Genomic DNA, 12,493 nt, shown 5'->3' on the forward strand with positions numbered 1-12,493 from the left:
CTCCAATTTTGAAAGAAGTTCTACTGTGGTTAAAATGCTGCCAACAGCATTGCATGCTACAGAGAAATTATTCACAAAAGGAAGATTCATTTAATGCAGCAAGCTTCACTGCTGCATCATTTTACGAAATTACCACAGCTACTCCAGCCTTCAGCAACTAACACCCTAACCAGTCAGCATCCATTAGTATTCAGGCAAGACCCTCCACCAGTAAAAAGATTACAACTTTACAAAGGCTCAGATGATAGTTAGCATTCTTTAGCAATAAATTATTTTTAAACTATGGTATACATTTTTCATACATATGCTACCACACAATTAATAGACTACAATATACTGTAAACATAAATTTTCTATGCACTGGGAAATCAAAAAAAATAATTCACATGATTATGGCAATATTCACTTTATCGCAGTAGTCTGGAACCAAACCTGAAATATCTCTGAGGTCTGCCCATGTATCTTTTCAAATTCCTTTCTCTAGAGAAGTATCCATGTTAGATAAACATTATAAAAATAAAGAATATAGTCCAAGCAAAGACTACTCACATTCTACACACTTTTGTCTGTATCCCTTGGTTACACAGGTTATTTTTGCAGCAAAGCAAAAATTACACCGAAGAAGACTCCTAGACTTTCTAGGTCTATATCTAATTTTAATTGTCTTTAAAATGGGGTTTTTACTAATAAGCATTAAGGGTAATGTTGAATTATATAAAGTGTATTCAATTTAAAAAGGCAGATAAGTAGGTTATCCTTTAAAAGAGAGCTTATTCAAAAGTAAATGCATATATATTTTGAAGAATAAATTTCACTTGTTTGGGGAAGTTGGCTACCTAGAATAAGTTATCCTCTAAAAGTGACAGCTAACTTAAGTTCTAGTGTACTACTACTCTGAGATTTCTGCATTTCACTCTATTAGACATGAAACAACAACTGTGAAAAGTTTTTTTTTTTTTTAACCATATAATCTTTCACTGCTGCTGCTGCTGCTAAGTCGCTTCAGTCATGTCTGACTCTGTGTGACCCAATGGACGGCAGCCCACCAGGCTCCCCCGTCCCTGGGATTCTCCAGGCAAGAACACTGGAGTGGGTTGACATTTTCTTCTCCAATGCATGAAAGTGAAAAGTGAAAGTGAAGTCGCTCAGTCGTGTCCGACCCTCAGCGACCTCATGGACTGCAGCCTTCCAGGCTCCTCTGTCCATGGGATCTTCCAGGCAAGAGTACTGGAGTGGGGTACCATTGCCTTCTCAGTATTCATTTATTCACTCATTATAGGGCCAACAGATATTTATTGTGTAGCTGCTATGTGCCAGAGACTGGGCACTGGGTCAGGACATGATCTAATTTCAGAGTATTTTATTTAACTAAACATGATTTACGAATATACACTGCCATCCTTTAGTTGTACAGCGTGTTCCTTTTTACTCTCCAGTTGTCATGAAGGAGGACTTGGGAAGAGTTCTACAACATCATTTTGTATAGGCTAAGGAAAAGGTTACAGTGGGGGCATGTGTAGCAAACCTGTGTTTACAAGAGAAGAGAAGGCAAAGGCTCCATCCTTTTGTCATCCAGCAGATCCATGTGCCTCGACATGCCATGGGTGAAGGTTCCAGGAGAGAAATCGTGCCACTGTATTTATCTCCCTTCTTATAAGGTGATCATAAAAACAGCTCAGTGTGTTGTGTGTATTTAAAAGAGAGAAAGAAGATGTGGGTAGGGGTGAAAAGAGAAAGTTTAGAAGTGAGAATGTGGAAATGAGAATCAGAATATTGGGAAGCCAGGCAGGTTGGGTAACATTCTAGAAGTCTCTGTAGTCATCTGGGAAAGTAAAATCATATAGCTCTTAGAGCTCATGGGAAGTTTCATTCAAGTCCAGAGCCTCCTGCCAGCGCCCCTTGTGCCCCAGTCCTGTGGGTTACTGAGCGTGGGTGCAATACCTTCCATGGAGAAAAGGAATAGTCTCCCCTCTAATCTGGCTCCTTTACCAAGGAAACAAGAACCTTCAGGGTAATTTTCAGACAATCTGAGGCTCTCCTATATGCCATAGTTTATGCTAGGTATCAAGAATATAAGAATAAATAAACTGGATAAAAATGCTGGCTGTCAAGTAACTTGTAGTCTAGTGGGAGATACAAGCTAGTACAATTAAGGCTGCCATATTAAATATTATCTGACCATAATATCAGTGTTGTCCAAGATGCGCAAGAGAAAATTTTACATTTTTTACTGTGTAATAGAAAAATCCAGTGCATCAAATTTTTGCAAATATTGCTTTGAGATAAGGCCCAAGAAGCATAAGTTTAAAAATGGGAGTGGGAAGTACTACTTGTTAGAACATGATTAAGTAAATAGTAATATACATAGAACCCAGATATAACATTCAAAATTGCTCATATGGTATATGAATAACTAAAGTTTGAGAAACACCACTTCCAGACACTGAATTCTCACAAAATCCTGTGAACTAGTCACTCATATATATTGCTGCCAGAAATTAGACTCAGAAAAACTAGAACATTATCCAGTCCCTCAGGAACTGATGGATGGACTGCCTGATTCTGCAGCTCATATTCCCTCACGGTGCTGCCTTGATATCAGGAAGGCCAGTGATCATCAAAAATTCTAATTCATGCAGGATTTTCCCAAACACTAACCCTATGTAATCAACTCTCTCTCCTACAGAGCGATCTAGAACTACCATGCTGTGGGTCATGAAAGGAGTTGCAACTTGCTTTTTCCCTCTAGGAATCAATAACTTACTGTTAGTAGCATTTACTCTGCCTGTGCTTTTGCAGCCCAAAAGCCTGTAGGCAGTTGCTTCAAAATTCAAGAAAATGTCTACTGGTAATAGGTGACCCCATGGGGAGGTTTCCCTTCATAGGAAAAATCAAAGAGAAGAGGAACTAAAGATGAACAGAGAGAAAACTGCTGAGCTGGCTTCTGCTGTGGAAGTCATTAACCAAGTTGGATTAGTAAACTCTTCCAAAGCTACATCTGCCCTATTAAAGATTGAAGGGCCATATGCCAAAGTGAAAATTAAATAAAGTAACAAAAAGACTGTGCCCAAATGAATTTGGTTTTAGTTTTACTACACAGAGTGAGGCTCTGCACAATAAAGCAACCACAGAGAAACTTTGCCAAGTTGTGGTGGTTTCTTAGAATGCATTAAAAACTCAGGAAGTCTCTACCATCTCTACTAATGATATTTGCTACTGGATCATAAAAGGACCTCTATTCTGACTTCTAAGGGAAAACTCATTTACTGAAAATTTCATCAAGCAATGAGAAATTTGCACATCAATTTTAGTATAGTCTGTTAGGCATGACTAAAATTCTGCAACAATCAAGTTTCAAAATGACTAGTCCTAATCAAAAAAACCTCATTCCTGTGTTAATTGCCTCTTTCCCTTCCAATATTACTAAGTATTTTATCCCATGACAACAGCAAAAAAAAAAAAATCCTGGCTCTAAATTTATTAAAGGACAAAGAATTCAGCTCCTTGGAATTAGATGATACATTTAAATGCTGTTATGATTGCAAAGACTTTTCCTATTCCTATTCTGCTCTTTGTTGGTAGAAGTGTGTGCATACTTGTAAGAGGAGGTATCAGAGAAAACTCTAATTCTAGATAAATTTTATGATTGCCAAGTTGCTTCAAGCATTGAAGTTTAAAGTATTTAAAAATTATATCTTGATAAGAAGGAATTTTGAATATTTTCATCAATTCTGACAGATGATAAATCTGAATTATGGAATATTTGTTTTGTCTTGTTTTTCTTCTTGTACCTTTTTTTTCTCTTTCAAAGATATGCAGTAACTCAAACCAGACCAAAAATATTCCTAACAACTTGTTTCAAAGAATATGAATAAAAAATATTTCTAAATAGTACATCAAATATATTCTCAAATGCAAATACGGTTTGTTCAGTGAATTACAAAGATTTTTTTTTTTCTGGTAGCAAATTATCCTTCCCAATCCTTGTTTTATAATCAGTAGAAAAAGCAAAATGGTAGACTATTATATAAAAAGTCTTCTGATACAAACTTTTAGAAAAGCTGGGTAAAATAGAATGTTTGTTTTTTCAATACAAAGCATAACTTAATAAACCAGTAAGGGGAAATCTCAGATGGTAAACCTCAAGAGGGTTCTGAAGACTCCATTCTCTGTGTATGAAATAATACTGAAAGAATCCAGTACTATTAATCTAGGGACATGAGTTTTGAGATTAATCTAGGGACTTAAAGAAGCACTAGAACCACACTACTTGAGATCCCAGCAAAAAGTCATAACCTTAAATGGGCTGCCCACTCTGTGAACTGGTGGCTTTGGAGTATGGAGAAAAACTCTCAAATGGCTATGATGGGCTCTGCTCACAGAGACTAATTAGCCACCCAAGGCTAATGGATAAAGCAGACCTTGCTAAAACTTAGCTTGCAACCATGACATAATACACGGGAAATGTACCCAAGCAGGAGTCAAGAGACATAAAAACAAGATTTGACCCCATAGAATTTTATGTAATAGAACAACACATCAATTTCTAGGTAAATTGAAGTTTTATTTCTTATCAGAACAGTAGGAAAAGCTGGGTGATAACAAAAACTCTCTGCTTGGAAATATTATTGGAGGACTACAGATCAATGAAATGCAGGAGGATCTGAATTATGGAGACAGTAGAACCATGAAAAAAATGAGCTGACTTTTTTGCAGCTATTTTTTTCTCTGGTCCACTTGTTGATTTTAGAAACTGGGTGAAAGGCTAAGAATTTAGACTTTGCCTGGGCAGAAAATTCTCTTAGGAATAGAAAAATCATCAGAGATTTTAGTAGTCTAAAAAGATGGAAAGATAGAATTAGAGACTTGATGATTCTCTAATTGGAGACTTGATGGTGTTCTCCTTTAGACAATTACCAAATGTTGATGCTGCAGGAGGAAGGAGGCTGAGGCTTGGAGACCCTGATAGGCAGAGCAGAATTTTCTAGAAACCCAGTGGGCCAAAGAGGCAAGGACTAAAGTTCAGAAATAACCAAGGAGAAGAGTCCAAGGGCATACAATACCCTCCCAGTTGAATGTTCTGGAGGGCTATGATGTAGAGCAGAGAAGAAGGAAAGGTAAACTGAGCTCCACCAAAGTTACAAATCAATTTCGAGCCAGCCTGGTTTCTGACTGGATTAATGAGCTCAGCCCCATTCTTACTTGACTTGCAAAGAGTGAAGCTTAATAAAGAAAGTATTAAGCAGATCTCTGCAATTTAATATGTACCATCTGGAATTCAACCAGTAATAACTTGACTTTTCCAGCTTTCAGAGGCTGTCCACATTCTTTGATTTGTGGCCCTACTCTATCTATCTTCAAGACCAGATAGTACCTCACTCTAACATTTGCTTCACATCTCCTTCTCTGACTCTTCTGCCTCCCTCTTACATCTTTTAAAGACCTTTGTGATTTTATTTGGGCCACCAAGGGAATCTAGGATAATATTCCTATTTTTAAAACCTTAAATTAATCACATCTACAAAGTCCCTTTTGCAATGGAAGGGAATATATTTACAGATCCTGGGATTAGAACATGAACATTTGGACATTTCATTAGCCTGCCTACCACAAAAGTAACATAAAAATTAGGGAACAATGAGATTTATTATACAGCAGGTTAGAAAGTAGTGAAAGTGAAAAGGTAAAGGAAACTTTTATACTCTACTGGTGAAACTGTAGAATGTTACAGTTTCTTTGGAGACTGTTTGACAATATCATTTCTTGGTGTCTACCTTAGAGAAGACATTACATGTGTACATGGCATTACATGTGTACATGGGGACAAATTCAAAATTAGGCATTGCAGCTCTGATAATAATAGGGAAAAAGAGGAGCAATCTGATTCTCAGTGGGAGAAAGAGGCGTGACCATGATTTATGTGTGCAATGGAAGCCTATGCATTAGATAAAGTCAATGAAATGTTGTTGTTGTTCAGTTGCTAAGTCATGTCCAACTCTTCACAACTCCATGGACGGCAGCATGCCAGATTCCTCTGTCCTCCACTATCTCCATGAGTTTGCTCAGACTCAAGTCCTTTGAGTTGGTGATGCTATCTAACCATCTCAACCTCTGCCATCCCTTCTTTTTGCTGTTAGTCATTCTCAGCATCAGGGTATTTTCCAATGAGACCAATGAAATATATACATATACATATATTAATATGACATATTACAAATGATTAAACTAGAAACATATATATAAATCTCAGAAACAAAAAATAGGGAAAAATTATTAAGTAAATTTATGGAAAATCATAGTAGTGAGGAAGATAGAGCTAGCACCCAGTTCTAGACTTATACTTGTAAATGTGTATGTCCCTTTTCAAGTACACATAATAATATACTAATACAATATAACATATTGTAGATGGATATATAGCTTTAGAAAGCAATACCCCAAAGTTTTAGATTAGGATTGTCTCAAAAGTGGAAACAGGCTGAAAAAAATAAAGGAAAGAGAATTAGATTTTATTTGTAATATTTAATTTTTTTAAAACCTGGAATAATTAGTGAAAAATAACCCCTGCTTAATCTTCAAGGAGGTTTATGGGTATTTGTTTTATTATTTTTTCAATGTTCTTTTATTTTCATTTTTAAAAAATAATTATAGGTATGCATTAATGATAATTTTCATTCTATTCCATTTCCAAATTATCATAACCCTGAAATTAAGGGAATCAAATTTAAGTAGGGATTGATACAAGAAGCTCAATCATATGCATATTCATGACTAGTAAATAAGGTTGAACATAACAATACAAGTGATTAGAAAATAGTGCAAAGGAAAGGGATGAGCAAATCTGACTGTCTCATATTGCTACTTGTGTTTATTTAAAGTACTACTCAAAGTTTATGGAAGCTCTGCAGAAAATTTGTCCAAGAATGGGGGTTCAAAAGTCTTATTATCTTTCAATGTAATTTTATATCCACCATAAATTAGCAATTTCTACATAATATACTAAAATAGTTTAGAAATTTATCCTACCTTTTCTGCCCCTTTCATTGTTCATAATGAGTATTTTAGGGGTAGGGGGAGCTGTCTTCTGGTGGCTCTTTCTCTCTTTCTCTAATGCCCTCTCATGGCCCTGCTTCTGAGACTTCATTTACAATATTTTGTTCTTATTATGTATGATGAAAGCTGTGAAGACAAAATTATTGACAAACCTAAGTCTAGAATATCAATGCCAAGTAAATTCCTTCTCACAATCAAATGGTGTCTCACAAGACTGCCTGGATCACACATAAGATTGTTATACTTTCTGAATCTCCCTCAACTGTCAAACTGTCCCCCTTTTAAGATATGCCTTTAAAGGTGGTTAATTTTCCTCCAATCACAAATCTAAAAGCATAAATCTAGAGTTGGGCGCTAGCTCCTTCTCCCCATTACAGAATTTTCTAGTAATTTGCCCATAAATAAACAATAGTCAGACCTTGATGCTGGGAAAGATTGAGGGCAAGAGGAGAAGAGGGTGACAGAGAATGAGATGGTTGAATGGCATCACTGACTCAATGGATTTCAGTTTGAGCAAACTCTTGAAGATAGTGAAGGACTGGTAAGCCTTGGCGAGCTGCAGGCCACAAAGAGTTGGATATGACTTAGTGACTGGACAACAGCAAAACAATAGTAAATGGAGTAAAATTCTCAATTGTAATATATGTTGCTTACAAAATTCAAGTTACAGCAAGTTGTCCTTTGCTTTTGCAGAAATTGACTACAAGCCTCAGGCCTCAGTCTGCTGGACCTCAAAAATTTCAATAAGGAAGCAAACTCGTCTTCTGGCTTGCATTTTGCATTTGTTTCACCAAGATGATTTGCTCTTGGTTTTCAGTTTTGATGAAAGGGGAATCTTGAGGAGCTTCTACACGCTTCATTGTATCCTAAATATCTGTCACTCAAAGAATTGGAAAGTCACTATGGAAATCCTATCATTTGTTAAGCATATTTATATAAAATTATATACACAGAATTTGGAGAAAAGCCAGATAATGGTTTGGGGTTACCAATAAGTTGTCCATGAAGATGAATTGGGTCCAAACCTCCTCTATTGATCCACACAAGCTTCCATTCTGATTGGTGGACAAAAATGATGTTCTGAGACCTATGATTTTTCTGTCTGTTCAAGTCCATCTCCAACGATGCCTGAAAGCTCTGATCATTTGTCTTTTCCCAGTATAGTAACTCAGGTAAAAAAAGAAAAGTGAAAGTGTTAGTTGCTCAGTCATGTCCAGCTCTTTGCAATCCCATGGACTGTAACCCGCCAGGGTCCTCTATCCATGGAATTCTCCAGGCAAGAATACTGGAGTAGGGTGCTATTCCCATCTCCACGGGATCTTTCTGACCCAGGGATTGAATCAGGGTCTCCTCCACTGCAGGCAGATTATTTACCATCTGGGCTCCCAGATGAAGGCCACATAGAAACTTAGGAGGCTCTCAGTATATGTTTGTGAGATTCATACCTGCTTTTTCCCCAAGAATGTCTTCCCTCTTTTCGGGGGCCATGTGTGTGTTAGTTACTTAGTCATGTCCGACTCTTTACAACCCCATGGACTGTAGCCCACCATGCTCCTCTCGTCCATGGAATTCTCTAGGCAAGAATAGGTTTAAGATTTGAGTGAAAAGCTATGACTCTTTGGTTTCTGTTCACCATACTTTTTTTTTAAGTTATAAAAATCAAGTACTATCCTTCTTGATAAGGTAGACTTCACATTTTTTTTCAGGTCTAGGGATCAATAAACAATTACCCACCATGGATCACTGTGAGTCAAACCAGTCTAATGAACAAACCTATCTTTCTACCAATTACTATAGTCATGTCCATGCTCTGGCATTTAATGGCCTGAATCTACCACTCCAGGAGCTGTCTTTGCATCTTAAATGAAGCATTCCATTTCAATGGCAGTGTCTCTTACCAGCATCCCAAGTTAACAGAGAACAGTTTCAAGTGCTTTTCAAAGATAATGATGGGACTGATGTTACCAACCATTTTTTTCCCAATAATTATGCCTTTAGAGCTCCTTTTTCAGAGCCCTTTTGGGCAACATGGGTTAGGGGGCAGGCATAAATGAATGTGTTGTATGTGATCAATCCATTCCTGCCTGTCTTCAGAGTCCTTCCCAAAGCCCTGACTGTCACATATGAGATCAGACAAGACTGTGATGTGTGTGCTTAGTTGCTCAGTCACGTCCGACTCTTTGTGACCCTATGGACTGTAGCCCACCAGGCTTCTCTGTCCATGGAATTTTTCAGGCAAGAATACTGGCGTGGGTTGTCATTTCCTACTCCAGACAAGACTGAATTTAACTGCAAAATACTGGCAACTGCAGGATCAAAATGTGAATTTCTTTTTTATGTATCTCAGACCTATGCCACAATGGATAAAATATTTTTCAGCCTTTTAGCCAAGAAATTTTTTTTTCCTCTCTTTTAAAGTATGAACCTCAGGTTTTGAACTTGTAATTCTTTTTTAAGTCGTTAAATGCTGTTAGAATCAAACACTCTATTTTCCTTGAGTTCCTTATATCTCTGCAAATGGTTATTTGGCTGTAGCCCTGGTTCTGTCAAAGACTTACCTTCTGTGGCTACTTCATTGCAGGTGACCACAGATGAAAATTAGAGGGCTGTTTCACACTGCTTGCCAAAAACCTTTCATATTGGCTAGATTTCAGAGCCTTCAGCCTGAATCAGACCAGATAATCAATTCCAGATACTTTCCATTTGCCCGAGGTTTTGTTTTCTAATATGATTTCCGGAGTCAGTGTCTATATCAGTCAGGGTTATAAGTTGCAAGCAAAGGAAGCTAATTTTAATAGTCGAAGCAGAAAATGAATTTGTTACAAAGATATGGCAGCTGATGAAATTTTGAAAGGGATGGAGGAACAGGCAAAAGATTCTAGAATTAATGCCCATAACCATATCACAGAACCAGCCCAAGGAGGGAAATTCACTGCCACCACTACTGAGCATTTGAGACTAGAGTTTACATGACTGTTATTGATAAAACTTTATTTGCATCTGATACTGCTGGAACTTCTGTGCCAGGAATTCAGTCCTGGAAGCAATTTATATGTGACAGACAAATGCTTAAGTACTATACTGACTAGTATGGCTAGTAAAATGAATTCTTCACGGAGCCCCTTTCTGACACTGGCTCACTTCTGGACTACAGTCTAGCACCACATTTAATTGGATTTACCCAGGTCACACTCTTGTGCCTTAAGTGCAGTAGGGTGACAAAATGAATTTTTTTAGTTTCTACTTTGAGTATGCTGAATACATAAGTAGGAAATTCTCCAAACATAGGAGAGTTTTAAAAAATCCTAGATAATCAAAAAATATTACAGATATTCACTATTCCTGATAGCTCAGTTGGTAAAGAATCCGCCTGCAATGCAGGAGACCCTGGTTCAATTCCTGGGTTGGGAAGATCCCCTGGAGAAGGGATAGGCTACCCACCCCAGTATTCTGGCCTGGAGAATTCCATGGACTGTATAGTCCATGGGGTTGCAAAGAGTCAGACACAACTGCATGACTTTCACTTACACTATTCCTGATGTGTAGTCTTGTTTTCAATCTTCTGTATATAATTTTTGTCTTGAGTATATTGGATATAAATTGCATAAAATCTTCTTTCCTGGGTATTATTTTGGGGCTTTTTTTTTTGGTGTTTATGTTTTATTTTGCTTCTTTGCTTTCTCCTTTCTAATATTGCTATATTCCTCGAGTTTTCTTTATATTTTTCATCAAGTAATTTAAATTTTTGGTTTCAGTACTTACCATTAAATTAACTTTTAAAAGCTGAGCTATCATTTCTCTATTACCATTAAATAAAAGAATTCTCCCACCATCAGGATAAAAAACTTAGCATATATCTCTTTCTAACCACACTCAACTCATAGTTTTCATTAGAATAGTCTGGAAATTTTATATCCAGAATATTTTATTTGTTCTTATTGTGTCCCCTCTTTAAAAACAATACTTTGACACATATCAGTGCATTCAAGCAGGCCTGTTACAATTGGGCACCTAGCCACTCCAACCAGTTCTGGATCCTCACCTGGGGGGAGAAGGTGCCCCCTAGGGTATGTGGGCACAGACTCACCCCTTGGCACAGGCCTCATTCAAGAGAGCAAAGCTGGGAGGTGAGGAAAGGGCAGCAACCCTGTGTGCCATGATCACAAATGTAGCCTCCCCAGGCTGTCTTCTGAGTTCTGCCCCCATGACATACTCCCTTTTAATGGAGAGCTTTAACCTGCCCTTCACAGCTTTCTATCCTCTGGCCTCAGTTTCCTTCCTGGCCTTCTTGAAAATTGGTCCCCATACTCTGTTCAGTTCCTCCCCTAGAACATACACCTGAACCTCTCCCTGACCCCATCCCTCAGGGGCTGCTTGTCACTGGAAGCCTCCCTGATCCCAACAACAGGCTTCTCTGATGGCTCAATGGCAAAGAATTCACCTGCAGATGCAGGAGACACAGGAGACCCAGGTTTGATCTCTGGGTCAGGAAGATCCCCTGGGGGAAGAAATGTCTACCCACTCCAGTATTCTAGCCTGAAAAATCCCATGGACAGAGGAGTCTGGCAGGCTACAGTCCACAGGGTTGCAAAGAGTCAGACACAACTGACTGACTAAGCACACACATGCAGTGTGTAAATATGTTAATTTTTTCACAACTCACATTTTCCATATACTTTAGATATTCATTTGGTTTCATTTGTTAAGTAGCTAAAGAAAGTTTTCTTACATTTTTTTTTTCACTAGGAAGTCTATTTGGGTTGTCTACATTCTAAATCATTGCCTGTCTAAAATTTCTTTCTGAAGTATTTATTTAAGAAATATAGATTCATAGGTTATGGAATGCTTTGGTGTCAATTATCCCCTTAAAACTTTGAAGAAACTATTCCAATGTCTCTTATATTCAATATTATGGAGAATTCAGTGGCACCCCGTGTGTGTGTGTGTGTGTGTGTGTGTGTGTGTGTGCACACACACACGTGTGTTTCTTAACTCCTTGTTTAGATAACTGGTTTTAGTTTAGTAAGGCTAAGAAGAAAGGAATTTTACCACCTGCAAAAAATGTATGATTTCCTTTGGTTATAAAAATTCAACTTTTTCCAAGATATACTTCGGATGTGTGATTTTTGTTAATTTTGCCTGCAATTAAAATCTGGAAGTTTGACAACATTCTCTGTCAATGAGACTATAGGGAAATGAACTCTCCTATATTGCTCATATGAGTATGTAATGCATAACTTCTATGGCAGGTAATTTGTTAACATCTAATAAAATTACTTACGTATTACCTCCTAACCAACAATTCTACTTCTAAAAAATTTCACGAAGATACCCTGGCAAAAGTATGAAGCGATTTGTACAGTTATTCATTACAAGATTATTACCTTGTAAAACCCAAATATCCTTCAACAGAGCTAATTTTAAAAAGTATAAATATACT

This window comes from Bos taurus, chromosome 1 (assembly GCF_002263795.3).
Source record: "Bos taurus isolate L1 Dominette 01449 registration number 42190680 breed Hereford chromosome 1, ARS-UCD2.0, whole genome shotgun sequence".
NCBI classification, from domain to species: Eukaryota; Metazoa; Chordata; class Mammalia; order Artiodactyla; family Bovidae; genus Bos; species Bos taurus.